Source organism: Notothenia rossii (assembly GCF_949606895.1).
Source record: "Notothenia rossii genome assembly, chromosome: 5".
NCBI classification, from domain to species: domain Eukaryota; kingdom Metazoa; phylum Chordata; class Actinopteri; order Perciformes; family Nototheniidae; genus Notothenia; species Notothenia rossii.
In genome coordinates, this window is record NC_136903.1 from 50,434,233 (window position 1) to 50,448,939 (window position 14,707).

The 14,707-nt window shown below is 39.2% G+C and overlaps 3 long non-coding RNA genes across 13 annotated transcripts; 2 read left to right on the plus strand and 1 right to left on the minus strand.

Moving 5' to 3' along the window:
- Window positions 1-1,732: 1,732 nt before the first annotated feature.
- Window positions 1,733-3,765, plus strand: LOC307041824. Of its 5 annotated transcripts, none has more exons than XR_013808896.1 (4): window positions 1,733-1,922; window positions 1,992-2,266; window positions 2,444-2,567; window positions 2,747-3,765. It is a non-coding gene; the product is annotated as an uncharacterized lncRNA (long non-coding RNA). The 5 variants fall into 5 exon arrangements; XR_013808897.1 differs by having other exon boundaries at window positions 2,010-2,266; XR_013808900.1 differs by lacking the exon at window positions 1,733-1,922 and having other exon boundaries at window positions 1,937-2,266; window positions 2,747-3,196; window positions 3,634-3,765.
- Window positions 3,766-5,795: 2,030 nt separating this feature from the next.
- On the minus strand, window positions 5,796-8,220 carry LOC307041420. 7 transcript variants are annotated; one of them, XR_013808756.1, is made up of 4 exons: window positions 8,090-8,220; window positions 7,639-7,699; window positions 6,994-7,551; window positions 5,796-6,814 (listed from the first exon to the last, which is right to left on the minus strand). It is a non-coding gene; the product is annotated as an uncharacterized lncRNA (long non-coding RNA). The 7 variants fall into 7 exon arrangements; XR_013808758.1 differs by having other exon boundaries at window positions 6,994-7,569; window positions 8,090-8,219; XR_013808759.1 differs by having other exon boundaries at window positions 5,796-6,463; window positions 6,592-6,814; window positions 6,994-7,699; window positions 8,090-8,218.
- Window positions 8,221-9,225: 1,005 nt separating this feature from the next.
- On the plus strand, window positions 9,226-9,668 carry LOC307041421. The gene is made up of 2 exons (XR_013808763.1): window positions 9,226-9,347; window positions 9,569-9,668. It is a non-coding gene; the product is annotated as an uncharacterized lncRNA (long non-coding RNA).
- Window positions 9,669-14,707: the final 5,039 nt, after the last annotated feature.

Genomic DNA, 14,707 nt, shown 5'->3' on the forward strand with positions numbered 1-14,707 from the left:
ATCTTACAATGCTCTCATAGGGAGGGCCGCATCCTCCAGGTACGACCTTGGCGGGATGCTACCCTGTGGTACAACAGGTTGAGTTGACCAAACAATTTCTAAGCATAATATCATCATTTGGTTTTACTATATAAAGTAATATAATAAATTGCCACTACACCCCTCCAAAATACTGGATGTTCCATATACACAGAGTTGGACTCAGTTAGACAACTAATACAATGAAGTACTTTATTGTTGGAGTCAGTACTAGTTGGACTTCTACCACAAGTAGGCTACTATGAAGTTATTTTACTGTGTACTTTTTCAGTTATTCTCTGTCAAACTCCTGTGGCAGAAAATCATTTTATCTCTCATAAAATATGGCAGAAAACATGCAGTTTGACAGAGGGTTAAAACTGTAATCAGAGCCCACTCATCTGAGCTCCGTTACACCAGGGCTGCCAACACTCACGCATTGAGCGTGAGAGTCAAGCAATTAACCCATATCTCACGCACTCACGCCACACTTGCCTTTCCTCACGCTAAGTTTTCGTCCAAAATAAATGTATACAAAAATTAATTGAAGGAACAGCAAACCGAGCGGACTACGAAATGACACGGTCTTCTGGCTTAGTTCAGTAAAGTTGGAACGATATTGGGAGATTCTGATTTCACGGATCAATAACTCATGAACAAAACGTTATTCAGACACAAATGACGTCTCCTAAGTACCGTGGTAAGGTTGACAACGAACTACAATCACATTTTGATCAAAAAAAGCCAATATGCGCCGTCCTCCAAGCTGGACACATTACATTCCCTTACGAAAATGAACTAGAGTATTACTATAGTATACTATAAGAGTTGTATAGTATCCTATAGTAAGTTTGTAGAGTTCTATAGTATTTTTCACCAGCTATCGTATTACTATAGTCTTTTCTGTAGTGCCATTTTACTAGCTATAGGAGCCCTATAATATTTCAATAGTAATACTATGTATCTAGATCTTTGTAGTATTCCTATATTATTTTAAATAGTATAACTATAGTATAATATATAGTGTTTCTGTAGTTGTTTTTTGAACACACTGTAGAGAACACTCCTATAGTAATAGCATGATATTGTCATAGTGAATGCATATTATTATATAGTGTTTGTAAAAGTATTACCATAGTCTTTTTTTTTGTGTTTCTGTATTAAGACTATATTATTTTAAATAGTACTACTGTAGTATAATATTTAGTGTTTCTGTAGTTGTTTTTTGAGCACACTATAGAACACTCCTATAATAGTATGATATTGTCATAATGAATGCATATTATTACCATAGTGTTTGTAGAAGTATTACACTCCTATAATTAATGTGTCATTTTTTTTTAACACACTGCTGTGTCAAAGGCAATTCAACACATTCAGTGTCATTTCTGAACTATTTTACACACACATGTGTGTACATAGAAAAAATAAAAATGCACATAGTCAACACATTAGTGTTGACCAGCGCCGTATAGACTGAGAGTTACGTCATCTCCGTTCACTCCAATGGACCACTTTTTTACAGCAATGGCGGATCGTGGAGCCTCTCAATCGTTCCCCGGAAGTTAGCGCCAAGGTAACAGATAAAGCTAGGATTCCGGATCAAGTTAGCAACACACGTTGAACAGCCTTTTAATTGTAAATTCCGTTCTCTTAATGTCATTTCGTCCAACGTTATTGAATTAGAGAAGAGGGGCTTCTAAAAGGGATTGTATGCGGGGGAGGAGGGAGTTAAATATTAGATAAATATAACTTTGGTGCGTGTAAGAGTGAGTGTTTTTAGCAGAGCCATATTGTGTCCTTGTGATTATGTTGATTATTACCTGTCTGTATAATGTTGCAGCTCAGCTGATTTTGGATTGATGGCAAAGGGAGAGGGACTTAAGTGAGAGTGGAAACACAAGGTAAGTTTAATACTACTGTTTTATATAAGTAAGCATACTAAACATGTATTCTATCAGTAATCTTGTTAGTAACCTACTGTATGGCAGGTGGAGGGGCAGTGATGTTACAGGTGGAGGAGCAAAACTGCAAGACTGCAAACTCACAAGACAGAGAAATCAAAGTTTGTTCTCCAGAGAAGAGGTTGATTTCACTTCATTTATTTCATATTTTCTAAAGATGTGGAAATGGCAACAAAAAAAAACTTGAGAGCTGCAATAAAAGACAACTGTAACAACATGAGTAGAGAGCCACCAAGGTTTTTCAAGTCCATCTCTTACTCCATTTTGCCAACCCAAATGTCCAGGTACATGACGGGACACCTTGCTTGTTTTTGTAGTTTGCGCTCCTCTGGCTGGGTGCTGGCAGGTGGAGGGCAGTGATGTTGGCAGGTGGAGGGGCATTGATGTTACGGGTGGAGGGGCATTGATGTTAGCTGTTACACACCAGGCTCAAACTTAACACATTGCATCCTTCTTTGCAGTGTCCTTAATCCTGGAAGGGGAATCTGCAATTCCTGCAGAGTTTTGTAACCCGTTGGTCCGCACGCAAAGCGAATTTTTAAAGCCTTCTTAATTGTCTCATTGCTCCATTTCATCCCCTTTGTGGTGAGTCTGCCTAATGCCTTAGGTTGGTCTTTTGAAAACGTTTTCTTATATTTGTTGTCCCTAATTTTCATTGTTTTCTTGAGAGCTGCATTTTCCTTCCTGATTTTTCTTAGTGCAGACTTTGCTTTTTTGGTGATCCCTTCTTGGCTCTTTAATTTTCTCTTAAATTCTTTTAATAGATCTGTTTGACTGGCTGCTGGTTCCCTCGTATGCTGACTGGCTGCTGGTTCCCTTGTATGCTGACTGGCTGCTGGTTCCCTCGTATGCTGACTGGCTGCTGGCTGAGTGGGTGGTGTCCACCCTCCCTGTCTCTCCTCACTAGCCATGTCCTCTCTTTCTTCACCCTCACTTTCCTTTCTCTCAGTCTCCTCATTCCTTCTTCCCTCAATCTTTGAGACTAATGTAAGTAGAAGACATGGCACTGTAGATTTTCGAACATTTAAAATATTATACCACTTAAAAATAAGAAATATGACTTTTGTTACTAAGAGTTCATACTTATTATACCTGTGTCACCTTTCACACTATAGCTGTGATCATGAGCTATGGGCTTTGTAGATACAGGTCCCGGGGTGAATCGTGGTGCAGGGGCCCTTCTCTTTTTGACCACAGGGCGATGCACGAAGATGGTGGGTATAGCCTCTGCTCTCAGCCTAGTCTTGCCCTTTTTTGTCTTGACAAACTGGTCTGCATCAAAATGTGCCTGCGGAGTGACTTGAGGTTACTTCACACACAGAACAACTCATTTTTGTCTGCCCACATACATATTCCATAGTGGTTGAATACACAGTATTAGGAAACACTTTATACTTACTGGACATGTTATACTCATTACATACTGTATATAAAATATGACCAAGAATGTGAGACAACTTTATAGAAATTCATATCACATCTGTGACTGATGCCATTTGTCATACTTTGTTAAACTCACAAATAATAAAGTTCCATAACTTCAGTTGGGAACAAAGACCACACCGTATCTCCCCAAGGCAATTTCCCATCCAATAGGTGTGCTATATAGGTGTGTATAACCCTTTCTCCTGTCTGTTACTCCCTCTTTCAGCACAAGAACCAGAGGGGGATTCAATGGAGCCTGAATACCTGCATTGAGACCCTCACCCTGCACCCTGAGTCTCAGCTCTGTGTTTTTCAAGCCTTTCCCTGTTTTTTTGTATTAAACAAAACATTAAGCTTTCCCAATGGTGTGGTTTTCGTTTTGTGAAAAAGTGCAAATGCAGTGTTTGTATATAATATCCTCACATATTTTTTTGCTGTTGGTCGTGAATTTGCTCCTACTGACTTGAGCAAGCCATTTTTTCCTCCGCTCTGTGTCAGTGGGGAAGCCGTACATTCGTACTCCTTTCTCGGAGCGATTTGAGCATCCCCAGGCAGCACAACAAACCATGGTGGCGACTAGGAGGCAGCACAGCAAACCAGGACAACACGGAGGAAAAGGCACAGACAAACTGCATGATATGCTATTCAATATTTATTGAATTCCATGTATTTGCAATGGATGTTCCTAAAACAACACATTTAACATCATCAGCATGCTGCTGCTGCTGCTAGTCCTTTGATAGTCACCTGTCGGTCTCCTGTCCTTTCTGAAAACCATAAAGATGACATTAGTCATTTAGATAACTTGTGTCCTCAATTACCATGGGATTACTGAAACTACCATGAATTTAAGAAAATGGTAGAAATTAATCTAATCTGAATTTTGAAGCATTCCTTTAGATCCCCTCCCTCTAAATATATCAAACATTAGAAAGTGATGCTCCTGACTACCATACAAGTTTAAGAAGATAATATTGGTTTGAAAGAATTCAAAGCTATAAACAGCAACAGGCTCTTTAACCAAGGCACTGTTAGCCTAACATGTAAACTAGTTGTTCACACTAATCCTAATATTATCACTTAATATTAGCAAATTCTATTTTATTTTTTAAAACATATTGATGTAAATACATACACATATCGATTTGTTTTATAAATATTGCAAATCAAAACCTTTATTCACTAATAATTACCAAAAATCGTAGTTCTATCTCCTGTTATCAATGCATTCACATTGCCTACCATGAACTTCCGGGGAACGATCGTCGTCTGCATGAACCACGTGACAATAACCGTTTTTGGACTTCCGCTGTCGTAACTCTTCTATCTATACGGCGCTGGGCAGGACAGTGCCCAATGTTAGTGCCCAATGTTAGCCCAATTTTAGCCCAGTGTTAGTCAACACCAGCGCCGTATAGATAGAAGAGTTACGACAGCGGAAGTCCAAAAACGGTTATCGTCAAGGGGTTCATGCAGAAGAGGATCGTTCCCCGGAAGTTCATGGCAGGCAATGTGAATGCATTGATAACAAGAGATCGAACTACGATTTTTGGGTAATTATTAGTGAATAAAGGTTTTGATTTGCAATATTTATACAACAAATCGATATGTGTATGTATTTACATCAATATGTTTTAAAAAATAAAATAGAATTTGCTAATATTAAGTGATAATATTAGGATTAGTGTGAACAACTAGTTTACATGTTAGGCTAACAGTGCCTTGGTTAAAGAGCCTGTTGCTGTTTATAGCTTTGAATTCTTTCAAACCAATATTATCTTCTTAAACTTGTATGGTAGTCAGGAGCATCACTTTCTAATGTTTGATATATTTAGAGGGAGGGGATCTAAAGGAATGCTTCAAAATTCAGATTAGATTAATTTCTACCATTTTCTTAAATTCACGGTAGTTTCAGTAATCCCATGGTAATTGAGGACACAAGTTATCTAAATGACTAATGTCATCTTTATGGCTTTCAGAAAGGACAGGAGACCGACAGGTGACTATCAAAGGACTAGCAGCAGCAGCAGCATGCTGATGATGTTAAATGTGTTGTTTTAGGAACATCCATTGCAAATACATGGAATTCAATAAATATTGAATAGCATATCATGCAGTTTGTCTGTGCCTTTTCCTCCGTGTTGTCCTGGTTTGCTGTGCTGCCTCCTAGTCGCCACCATGGTTTGCTGTGCTGCCTGGGGATGCTCAAATCGCTCCGAGAAAGGAGTACGAATGTACGGCTTCCCCACTGACACAGAGCGGAGGAAAAAATGGCTTGCTCAAGTCAGTAGGAGCAAATTCACGACCAACAGCAAAAAAATATGTGAGGATATTATATACAAACACTGCATTTGCACTTTTTCACAAAACGAAAACCACACCATTGGGAAAGCTTAATGTTTTGTTTAATACAAAAAAACAGGGAAAGGCTTGAAAAACACAGAGCTGAGACTCAAGGTGCAGGGTGAGGGTCTCAATGCAGGTATTCAGGCTCCATTGAATCCCCCTCTGGTTCTTGTGCTGAAAGAGGGAGTAACAGACAGGAGAAAGGGTTATACACACCTATATAGCACACCTATTGGATGGGAAATTGCCTTGGGGAGATACGGTGTGGTCTTTGTTCCCAACTGAAGTTATGGAACTTTATTATTTGTGAGTTTAACAAAGTATGACAAATGGCATCAGTCACAGATGTGATATGAATTTCTATAAAGTTGTCTCACATTCTTGGTCATATTTTATATACAGTATGTAATGAGTATAACATGTCCAGTAAGTATAAAGTGTTTCCTAATACTGTGTATTCAACCACTATGGAATATGTATGTGGGCAGACAAAAATGAGTTGTTCTGTGTGTGAAGTAACCTCAAGTCACTCCGCAGGCACATTTTGATGCAGACCAGTTTGTCAAGACAAAAAAGGGCAAGACTAGGCTGAGAGCAGAGGCTATACCCACCATCTTCGTGCATCGCCCTGTGGTCAAAAAGAGAAGGGCCCCTGCACCTCGATTCACCCCGGGACCTGTATCTACAAAGCCCATAGCTCATGATCACAGCTATAGTGTGAAAGGTGACACAGGTATAATAAGTATGAACTCTTAGTAACAAAAGTCATATTTCTTATTTTTAAGTGGTATAATATTTTAAATGTTCGAAAATCTACAGTGCCATGTCTTCTACTTACATTAGTCTCAAAGATTGAGGGAAGAAGGAATGAGGAGACTGAGAGAAAGGAAAGTGAGGGTGAAGAAAGAGAGGACATGGCTAGTGAGGAGAGACAGGGAGGGTGGACACCACCCACTCAGCCAGCAGCCAGTCAGCATACGAGGGAACCAGCAGCCAGTCAGCATACAAGGGAACCAGCAGCCAGTCAGCATACGAGGGAACCAGCAGCCAGTCAAACAGATCTATTAAAAAAATGTAAGAGAAAATTAAAGAGCCAAGAAGGGATCACCAAAAAAGCAAAGTCTGCACTAAGAAAAATCAGGAAGGAAAATGCAGCTCTCAAGAAAACAATGAAAATTAGGGACAACAAATATAAGAAAACGTTTTCAAAAGACCAACCTAAGGCATTAGGCAGACTCACCACAAAGGGGATGAAATGGAGCAATGAGACAATTAAGAAGGCTTTAAAAATTCGCTTTGCGTGCGGACCAACGGGTTACAAAATTCTGCAGGAATTGCAGATTCCCCTTCCAGGATTAAGGACACTGCAAAGAAGGATGCAATGTGTTAAGTTTGAGCCTGGTGTGTAACAGCTAACATCAATGCCCCTCCACCCGTAACATCAATGCCCCTCCACCTGCCAACATCACTGCCCTCCACCTGCCAGCACCCAGCCAGAGGAGCGCAAACAACAAAAACAAGCAAGGTGTCCCGTCATGTACCTGGACATTTGGGTTGGCAAAATGGAGTAAGAGATGGACTTGAAAAACCTTGGTGGCTCTCTACTCATGTTGTTACAGTTGTCTTTTATTGCAGCTCTCAAGTTTTTTTTTGTTGCCATTTCCACATCTTTAGAAAATATGAAATAAATGAAGTGAAATCAACCTCTTCTCTGGAGAACAAACTTTGATTTCTCTGTCTTGTGAGTTTGCAGTCTTGCAGTTTTGCTCCTCCACCTGTAACATCACTGCCCCTCCACCTGCCATACAGTAGGTTACTAACAAGATTACTGATAGAATACATGTTTAGTATGCTTACTTATATAAAACAGTAGTATTAAACTTACCTTGTGTTTCCACTCTCACTTAAGTCCCTCTCCCTTTGCCATCAATCCAAAATCAGCTGAGCTGCAACATTATACAGACAGGTAATAATCAACATAATCACAAGGACACAATATGGCTCTGCTAAAAACACTCACTCTTACACGCACCAAAGTTATATTTATCTAATATTTAACTCCCTCCACCCCCGCATACAATCCCTTTTAGAAGCCCCTCTTCTCTAATTCAATAACGTTGGACGAAATGACATTAAGAGAACGGAATTTACAATTAAAAGGCTGTTCAACGTGTGTTGCTAACTTGATCCGGAATCCTAGCTTTATCTGTTATCTGTAAACGTTCCCTAAATCTACTAATTTAGGGATAATCCACTGACATCCTTTAATACACATGTTAATTTGAATCAGATGTACTGATAATATCCGCAATATAAATCTTTAAACTTCTTCTTACATTTAAAAGTCCGTCACGAACGGTCTATTATGCTGCAACTCTATAGCTCTGCTAGCCTTGGCGCTAACTTCCGGGGAACGATTGAGAGGCTCCACGATCCGCCATTACTGTAAAAAAGTGGTCCATTGGAGTGAACGGAGATGACGTAACTCTCAGAGAGGCGAAGTCCCTCCCCTTCCGGGAGCCTCTATGGGACCCCGGAAGCGGAAAATTATACATTGAAGTCAATGGAGAGAGAAAAGTTATCTTTTGATCCCGTTTGAATTGTGCCACGAATGACACATATGATGTTTGTCAATCTTAAACAATCATTTCCATGCAAAAAAAAGTCACAATTTGTCGTAAAAATGCTGAAATATAAGACTATGAATAATACGCAACTAGAAAGACTACAAATCCCAAATGCATTCTGGGTCGCGTAAGTGATGTCATAGGCGATAATGCTCCAAGACTGGTTGTGACTCGCAAAGCAAAGAGGAAGAAGAAGACTGATTTATTCCCTCCAATAAATATAAGAGATTGCTCCAATAAATTCACTTTTACAAGATGTCTGTGTGCTTTGTACGAGGTTGTAATCACAAAAGAGATCATACCACTTGCTCGTTCTATCGCTTCCCGTCTGATGAAAGGACCAGGAGTCGTCGGACCAAACATATCAGGTAATATACATGTTTTGCATGGAACATAGTCAAGTTAGCTACCTAGCTAGTAGCGAGCATGTTAGTTAGCATTATATTACATTACTTAGCCTTGTCATTTGTATTAGCCTTAACATTAAGTAAACCAAAATGTTAAACAGTAAGAGTAGTCATGATCGTAAGTATTTTGTGAAACATTTGAAGAGTAGCCTATCGCCCCCTCCACCAGGTGCTAAGGGGGCGGGAGGTAGGCTAACGCCACATTAGTATCAGCGATCTTTTCTACTTAATGCTATCTGCACAAATGGTTAACATTGACCATTAAAAGATCAGGAAGTTCAGGGAGAATCGAAGGAAGGAAGGCAGGCAGCTTTGCATGACATTCTTCTGGACGTGTTTCATTGTGATGATAGTGAGAGTGAGTCAATCTGTTTGTTGGAAAGACAGTAGTTGAGTGATTACTGAGAGAAAATTATTAAAAGAGATAATTATTCAGTGTTGTTATTAAAGTGTTGTTACTGACCTTTTTCTCTTTTATTTTCTTTACCTCACCTGTAACTGCTGAGACCCTGAGGAACATGCACACTGGTCTGACCTGCTCTGGCAACCTGATTTCCACTGTACGTAATAGTATTTGGTTATGGTATATTATTTATATACATCAAAGGCACAATGCACCCCTCAGAGACACACATGTATTGAGTGGGATATTTTTGCATTGGTCATGTGAAATCATCTTTACATACTAGAAAACTGTAGGAGCGGCAACTTGTTTTGAAATTGAATTTTTAATATCCGATAATAAAGTTGATCTGTTTTCTTTATTCTTCTTTCTTCCCAGCTCCATCCATCACCATTCTCTGTTCCTGCAGGTCCTGCTTGCTAATCAATATTCATATTTTTTTACACAATTACAAATAAAGTCAATGTATTGTATGACATGAAGTTGTGCTTCTTTCTGAGTCAATAATAAATTCATTCTGCCTTCAGCTGCAAAATTATTGTGGACTGCACCGACATCCATGTAGCTGCCCCCCAGTAAGATGAACCAAGCAAAGTTGACATACTCAACATACAGCTGTACTCTTAAGTTTACATGAAGAATTTGTGAAATATTGGTAATAACAGGTTTAAATGATTATTAGTAATTAATTATATAATTTTCTCATCGTAGATGAGCAGACAGGGAGCAGATGAGAAAAGCAGAATATGCAGCTGCCATTTTCCACATGGAAAAGAGAAAGGGCCAAGTGTATTTGAGTGGACAAAAGAGAAATCCCAAATACGAAAAATAAAATTATACAATTTACAGATATGTATACAAATAAATATATATCCTATATACACCATGTATAATGATGGTGTATGATGTAGAAGGAAGTGTGGTAGGTAACAAGTAAATATAGAGTTACATACAGATCCATGTTACAGCAAAAGATGGAATAACTAAGAAGCACGCAGTATAATAATAATTACACGCAACAATTAAATAACTGCTCAGCATCTCCACCAAAATCCCAATCTGCTGTGTCCTGTTTTCCTCCCCTCTGCATAACACCCCATCACACATACGAAACACAACGCAGAGTCCGAGGGTGTTAAGAGTATGTTTATTGAAATGTCCTCCTCTCTACTGGCCAACACAGGGAGCATATGCTAGGTGTAGAATTGTTCCAGGAGGAGGAGATTTCCATGCCATGCAGGGTCTTTGGGCATTGGGGATAATGATCGCCTCCTTCGTGGTCCACAGTAGCAGAGACTCCGGTCTGTGATGTGCAGCTGTTATATAATATACAATACATTTTTTTGAAAAACATTTGATCAAAAAATAAGGATTTGGTCAGGATCTAGAGTCAGTGTGTAGTTTATTAATTAATCAATGCTCTCTACATTAGGAAAACACATACCAGTGTACCAGAGGGAGTCACACACAGCTGTACCTAGATAACCAAACAAATTGACAACAGGAATGCAAACTCATCAGGTATGAAAAAGGTGACAAGGATCCGAGCCCCCTGACCCCACAGAATATCGGCTTTAAAATGAGGAATAACAGAGGATTTTAGCAGTCAGAACAACTAAAGCAGCAGTGTTAATATTAACAGAAACGCCATAGAGTCACATCTAATAGAAATATATAAAAAGCATTTATTTTAATTGTGTAGCAGTCAGTTTATAATTTTGGCAGCACTGTTGAGCATTTTGAAAATGTATTTTCATGCCTCTGTGCAAGGCTTAGTCTTTCTATCTTTATAGCCACTGGTGTAAAGTAACTAAGTTCATAAACTCAACAAGTACTATACTTGGGCACAATTTTGAGATACTTGTACTTTACTTAAGTATTTCAATGTTTTGCTACTTTGTACTTCTACTCCACTACAGTTCAGAGGTAAATGGTGTACTTTTACTCCACTACATGTATGTAATACCTTTAGTTACTTTACAGATGTGGATGAATGATGTGAAATATAATCAAGTGTTAAATCAGACTTTAGTTCCACCTGGAGTAAATCCAAAAGCTACCCTGCAGTATACAAAGTCATTCAAACTAGCTGCACCTTTAACAGCTTTGATAACACTTTAATGATCAGTCATTATAAAACATATCATATTATTCTGAAATGGACCAATCTGCAAAATGACTACTTTTACTGTCGCTACTTTCACTATATTTTGATAATAATACTTTTCTACTTTTACTTGAGGAACATTTGGAATGCAGGACTTTTACTGTAACAGAGTATTCCTACACTCTGGTACTTCTACTTTTACTCAAGTACAAGAACTGAGTACTTCTACTTTTAATCAATTACAAGATATATACTTATACCACCGCTGTTTATAGCCTATGAAAAAAACGATTAGAAAACGAAGGCTAAAGCTAACGTTAGCAGATAGTGACAATGTATGCTAGTTGGCTAGCTCAACGATAATATTGGAGAGACAGCAAGCGCATTTCGTGGCATCTGCGGGCAGTGGCAAGTACTTCCGGCATCTGCCACGGAGGCCGCTACTCCGTGGTATCTGTGGCAAGTATATGCCACAGATGTGGTATCTGTGGCAAGTATATGCCACAGATGCCACAACTTGCCGTGGCAAGTATATGCCACAACCATGCCACAACTTGCCGTGGCAAGTATATGCCACAACTTATATATGCCACAACTTGCCGTGGCAAGTAAATGACACAAGTTAAGAGTTAAGAGAAGGTTTACGGTAGCTGCCACTCGCCTTCCGTGGCAAATGCTGATATTTAAACTCGTATTTATTGTGTAAAATGTCGCTGGACTATCACAGGACTGATGTGCGATCTCTATTTTTCAAAAAGATAATAAATTATCATTTATATTCAATTTTACTTGGAATAGCCTACTTGGTTTGCTAAAATAAACAAACGTGCTATATCTATTATAGTAGGCTAAACATAGGCCTATATTGTAATAAAAAAAGAAATATTGGCAAGTGAGCGTTGCAACGCAAGCCCTTGGCAATTGTCGCTTCTTGAGGGGAGTTTCCACTGCTTGCTACGATAACCAGTGCTTGAATTGGGCCGGTACTCACCGGTACGCAGTACCGGCACTTCTGATTTTTACCCATGTGGTACCGGCACTTCTTACTGAGTACCGGCAAGGTGCCGGTACTCAGTAAAATGCCGGTACTCAGCCGCCGGCAATATACGTATATATTGTAAACGCAACGCAGCGCAAATGTGGGTCTGACTCTGCCTCACAGAGGGTGACTGGCTGTCTACATGACGTGGCCTGCCGACATTGCCACTTTCATACAGATCATACTAATGCCCTCGATTGGTCTCTGTGTGTCATTCAAGCTCGGGAGGGTGTGTGTTGGTGTATGTCTGGCGCGAGCGAGCGAGAAAGCGCGCGCACCGGTTACGTGTATTGTTGTTAGCATGATGCTAGCTAGCTGCGCTAACGGATATAAGGAGCTACAGCTCTGGTGAGGTAAATTAATCTCTGAGTCTTTAGATAGTTAACTTAGTTTAAGTTATCTCAGTGGGTCTCAAACGGTTCGGTCACCATTTATGTAAACACATATTTCCATTTGAGGGGGTAGTGATTCGTAAAATATGCATGAATAATACAAAGAAAATGTTAACTAGGTGAAAAAAGGTAAGATAAACTTGTTGAGAGCTAAAACTAGTCTTTGCTGTTGCCTCAAAGAGGAGCAGGCGGGAGAGGAGGGAGACAGGAGAGGCCGATTCAGGAGCCCAGACACACTCACAACTATAAATGAACCAAAAACAAATAAATAAACAAGTTTCAATGTTTTTTCATATTGGATATTGTATGTTATTGGTTATGGCCATGTACTTATGATTTTATGATTATTTGAATGTATACATTTTTGTTTCATATGGGTGTAGTCTCTTTATTTCCCCCTCAAAATGCACCAGATTGATGCATTTAAGTCCAACATTTAAAAAAAAATCTTACCGGGGGAGCATGCCCCCGGACCCCCTATAGGATTTGAGGCCCGGTCCCACTGTTCCCAAATAGATTTGCAATTTTTTTAAAATAGTAACCCATCTCCATATGTTTCTTTTTGGGTAGTAGATTTAAACTAGAGGGCTATAACTTTGTGCAGCGACACTATTGGCAAATAAATTCAGCAAAATGGCACAAAAAACTGGTTGTGGCCTCAGGGACGAGGAGTCATTTAACCGGCCAGTAGGAGTCAAGCTTTACTTTCTTTTATATCCATAAAGAAAAAGTAAATCTGTTTACAGTTGTTTCCTTATGGATGTTGAGAGGTATCCATATATCTCTTCATTTTGCTCTCAAATTGCACCAGATTGATGCATCTAACTTCAATATTAGCACTTTACCACTGCACCCCCTCTAATCTCAGATGCACCCTGAGTCATTTTGTTTAAGTACAGTGAGCCTTTCTAAAATATACAGTAAAGAGACAAACCCACCAGCATTATAGGATATACTATGACTTTGTGCCAAATACTTGTTGCTGATTTAGAGTACTGGCACCTTTTTTATTCCAATTCAAGCACTGACGATAACCAGGTGTATTGTTACTAGTAAAGACAAATAATTAAAAAATAAATATCTGTATTGACACAGCAACGTGTACAATGGTGTTATTAGACTTGGCTACAGACTTAGGGCAGCTGTAACTGATTGCATTTGCCACTGCTAGTGAGATGCTAAGATTTATATTTTATAAATGAGGCAAAGGACAGTTATATTTGATTGTACACATGTATAAATGTGTTATTTTAAATCCAGGCATTTGTACTTAATTTGTATTATTTTCGTTGTTAATAAACAGATTAATGTCATTGTATCTGTTTTGTTATTTAATATTTTAATTCTGGTTGAACATTTTTATTTAAATGCTTAAGATTATTCTTATTAGATATTGATATCAGTGAATCTAAACAAACCATGTTATTCCGTTAAGACAATCATGACAGTATATTAAAAATCGAGACACAATGCATGCTTTTTTATCCACCCTTTTATTGCGTTTTGAAACTGGCGAACAATTTATATTGTTCGAGTTCTTGACAGAACGCTGAGTCATGCTCATCCGTCTCCCCTTGCCAGCTTTTCAGTGCTTGTAGGCTTTGCGCTTGGTTGTCCTTATCCTTATAGCACAAGTAGGTTATTTCTAAATCACAAGTACAGTAGGCTACTTGAGTATACAAGTTAGCCTATTTCCCACCTCTGGTCAACAATGTTAGATCGCGTGGCAGCTACCATAAACCTTCTCTTAACTTGTGGCATTTACTTGCCACGGCAAGTTGTGGCATATACTTGCCACGGCAAGTTGTGGCATGGTTGTGGCATATAGTTGCCACGGCAAGTTGTGGCATATACTTGCCACAGATACCACATCTGTGCAGTGTTGAAAGTGTGCCGGTCCTACCCGGTCCTTAGTACCGGTAAGAGATTTCCAGGCGGTCCGGAGGACCGGGAAGAATTGATAGCTCCACCCGTGGAAT